The 4464-nt window shown below is 36.1% G+C and overlaps 1 pseudogene; it reads right to left on the bottom strand.

The window, feature by feature from the left end:
• Positions 1-402: 402 nt before the first annotated feature.
• LOC112911657 (V-type proton ATPase subunit E 1-like) lies at positions 403-1076 on the bottom strand (annotated as a pseudogene).
• Positions 1077-4464: the final 3388 nt, after the last annotated feature.

The raw sequence follows: 4464 nt of genomic DNA, 5'->3' as shown, positions 1-4464 counted from the left end.
TCATCATATAAGTGAAACTTCCTTTCATTGTTTTTTTTTAAAGATTTTATTTGTTTATTCATGAAATACACACACAGAGAGAGAGAGAGAGAGAGAGAGAGAGAGAGAGAGAGAGGCAGAGACATAGGCAGAGGGAGAAGGAGGCTCCATGCAGGAAGCCCGACGTGGGACTTGATCCCGGGACTCCAGGATCATGCTCTGAGCGGAAGGCAGGTGCTCAACCACTGCACCACCCAGGGATCCCATCTTCCTCTCATTGTTAACAATTAGGCCACAGGCATTAGCTATAGAAGGGTATCCACTGATAAATACAGAGTATTAGGGCAGTGAAAAGGAAGTCACGCAGATATCTCATCTCTTCAAATACCAGAAACTTCCACATCAGAGCAGTAGAGCAGTGGATCAACACCTTTCTCCACCTTCCAGTCCAAAGAAGGCTCCCTGTACTTCTGGCAGTATCTGCTGGGTTTGAGACCTGGCTGGCTTTCTAGAGTATGGAGACTTTTATTCTATGGTCCCCATTATAAACCTCAACTCCACCACTACCTCCTAAGGCAGGTGGTCTTCTTGATCAGTTTGGACATCAACATCTTTTTGGTGGCAATTTTGTACGTAGGAATCACTTTTGGTACTGTAGCCTTTACCAGAAGGAAATCCTATGTCCTGAAAGGTACAATCACCTGGGGCTCCAACAGTTGGTACAAACCCTGAAGGACCAGTTCATCCAGCAGCACTTGGTACCTGGTTGTATCTTTTATCACTTTGCAGAGCTTCTGTTTCACCATTTAGTAGGTTTGTAATCAGGTCACCTCTCACTGAGGATTTTTGGCTTTGCCTGATTCATCAAATTGAACAGCCGAATTTTCTTTTGCTATTCAATTTGCTTTTCTTTCTTCTCATAGTATTTCATAATCTTCAGTCTTTGGGTTTGCCCAAGATGGCCTTTCTCAATGTTGAACTCTTCCTCTGCTTTCATATCTATTTCGTTGGCTTTCTTGTTGACTTCTTGTTAAAAAAAAAAAAAAAGCCATCATACACTTAATCTGCTTTTGCACATCAGCATCACTGAGGGTCATAGTGAAGGTGATGCTAGGCCGGTGGGCAACTGGCTCTGGCTCAGGTTTGAAAGGGGTGGTTGGGGGCATCCGGGTGGCTCAGTTGGTTATATGGCTGCCGTTGGCTCAGGTCATGATCCCAGAGTCCTGGGATCGAGCCCCACATAGGGCTTTCTGCTGGATGGGCAGCCTGCTTCTCCCTCTCCAATGCTTGTGCTCTCCTGCTTTCTTCTTCTCTCTCTCTCTCTCTCTCTCAAATAAATAAAAGTTTTAGAAAGAAAGAAAGAAGAAAGAAAGAAAGAAAGAAAGAAAGAAAGAAAGAAAGAAAGAAAGAAAGAAAAAGAAAGAAAGAAAGAAAGAAAGAAAGAAAGAAAGAAAGAAAGAAAGAAAGAAAGAAAGAAAGAAAGAAAAAGGTGGTGGAAGGAAGAGAAAAGGAAAATCCAGTGCAGATTTTGGCTTCCTTGCTTAATAACTTCAGCTTCTGGTTCTTCTCATACAATTTTTGAATCATGGTTTCCATCTCATGGTCCCAGAGAGCTGCTCCAGCTCAAACCATCACATTTGCTTCCAGCCAGAAGGAAGGAGAAAAAATACAAGAAAAGGACATTTTTCCTCCCTTTAAGTACATTTTCTGGAAGTTAAATGCACCTTTTCTTCCACATGGATTCCACTGCTCAGAGCAGTCAAAATAGCAAATCTAGCTGCACAGAAGGCCTGGAAATACAAGTTCTTCATTGCATAATCATACACAGAAATCACTGGGAAGATCAGTTGCTGAAGGAACAGGAAAGCCTATGAAGGGAGGAAAAAATATCTGCCTTAGGAGCTTATGTGACTATGAGAATATTTTGTAAAGATTTTATTTATTTATTCATGAGAGACACAGAGAGAGAGAGAGAGAGAGAGGCAGAGATGCAGGCAGAGGGAGAAGCAGGCTCCATGCAGGAAGCCCAACATGGGACTCGATCCTGGGTCTCCAGGATCAGGCCCTGGGCTGAAGGCGGCGCTAAACCGCTGAGCCACCCGGGCTGCCCTGACTATGAGAATTGGGATCATTTTCTTGTCTGGATAACTCACCAGAAAAATTCACTAAAAATATTTTGAACATTGAAAAGAGACTTGCAATATCTGATAAAAGTAGTACTAAAATTCCTTTGTATATTCCCAAACTGGATGGTCCTGCTGAATAGGTAAAGTCCATCTCCCCTTACTTTGCTGACATTTCCTAATACCCTGATGCATACAGAATAAAGATTTTGAAGATCACTATAGATGGCTTTTTGAATGAAAGGGGTAAGTTTTTTTCTGGAATTCTAAGCATCTAAAAGCATTAAAGAAGAGAGTTAATATCCTTTTCTTATTCAACAACATACACATGTGATTTTTAATACTGTATAATAACAAAAAAGGCAAGAATAGCCCATTTTGAATAGATTATTTTTTTCTTAATCTAAGCATATTAAATAAAATATCTCTCTTATTATTGACTGGTCAAAAATAATTATGTTCTTCTCATTTAGGTACATTTTTTTCAGACAGTTAATTTTATAGCTTGAATAAATTTGCTTTTATTTATATAAAATTGATTTCATTTTTTATTTTAAATTTAAATGTAGTAATAGTGTTTTTTATTTTTTATAAATTACCTTCTTTTTAGGAAATTAATTTCATGATCCATTTTCAGTAGTGACACATATTTCCTTTTAAAATAAATTCATATAAATACATAGAGCCATTTTAAAGAAATATATTAAGCAAAGGTGGTTGTTGGATATGGCAAAAATGTGAATGTGGTAAATAAATGACTGACAGACAACATGTACTTATTATACCCTTTAAGCAATCTTTGATATGTAATATTTAGACCAGTGAAGCTTTTGGTGATTATTGATATGCAGTAAGTTTGATTTTTTTTTTTTAGTTTGAGTTATTTTTGAAGCACACTTTCTAAATGTTCTATATTAAAGGCAGAAACATGCATTAATAGCCAATGAACTGTGAAGAAATTTATACAGAAAAATGGAGTACCTAATAATCAACAGAAGATTATCCACCTCAAAGCAGAACTTATACAGAAAGTACCAGAGCACTAGTATTAATAACCAATAATGACTCATGAATTATAATTAAATATCCATTTACTATCTAACTTCTAGTAAAATAACTTCTTTGATTCACTAGAAAATATACTGCTTGCAAGAGGCATGCTCCTGGTTTTAAGTTGTACTTTTGATGGTTTAAGTCCTGTATTGACCATCATTTCACAACTAATTGGCAATGAATGTATCTTACTAACATTTCTGTGTCTGTTGGTAAAATCAATAGCAACCAAGAAAATTTCTGCTTTACTTACCATATACTCAATAAAATATTTTTATGGTTATTAATATTCATAAAAATTCACAACTTAATGATATGTCAGTACAACACACATACATATTCCCCACACTAGCCTACATTTCTCAAAGTATTTTTGTTTTGCTTTTTTACTCGTACACTTTAGTATATTACAGTTCTGGTGAAAAAGTGATAAAGGGATCCACAACATGTTAGGAATAACTAAAATACTGTCGTTACTACAAAACAATAGTAACTCCTGGTGTCTATGAAAACATCTTCAATTGCTTAATTCTTAAGCTTGCTTGTCTTACATCGGTCAGAGTTTCAATTAAAATCTTTATTTTACTGACCAAATTCTTGCCTATGTTAATGGAGCAGAGTACTCACATATTCCAATAAAGACATTTTCAAGTGTCTGGCTTCACAGTGTGCTTTGTCTCACTTTTCAGCTCATCAGATATTGTCATAACAGAATATATATTCAATGACAGCATTAGTAAACCTCACATACTTATCAAAAGTGGGGCACACTGTGAAAACTTGGCAGGACACCAAAGAGCCATGGAAAACTTTGAGAACCACTGGCTCAAAAAACAAAACAAAACAAAGCAAAACCAAAAAAAAAAAAAAAAAAAAAAAAACCAACACAATTTGCTTCAGTTGTGAATGGTCTATTATCTCATCTGTGTTCTTTTGACTAAATATGTATTAGTATTCTACATACATATTTATTTTCTAATGTAAATGTATTTTTATTGTTCTTAGATTTTTAAACTTGAATACCTCTATCTTCGTTTTTAAGAAGCAAACCTGTTATTATGTTTATAGATATTTTAACATTTTATAAAATGTGTAGCATACCCAGCTTGATATTCATATCTGTACAGACACTGAGTCTTGATTACATACTGTGGATGCTGCCATTTCAATATTTTCTCGAGGGCTTCTAGATCCTATTACCTGCCTCTCTAGTCCTAAGGTGCTTTTGTTTTATGTTGTTTTGCTTTTTCTGAAAATATGGAAAACTATGCTGTCCAAATGTACAACAGGCCAGAAGTCCTAGGGGATT

The sequence above is a fragment of the Vulpes vulpes genome, chromosome 7 (assembly GCF_048418805.1).
Source record: "Vulpes vulpes isolate BD-2025 chromosome 7, VulVul3, whole genome shotgun sequence".
Classification (NCBI taxonomy): Eukaryota; Metazoa; Chordata; class Mammalia; order Carnivora; family Canidae; genus Vulpes; species Vulpes vulpes.
The sequence above is the reverse complement of the archived record's forward strand: the minus strand, read 5'-3'. Positions and strand labels throughout refer to the sequence as shown.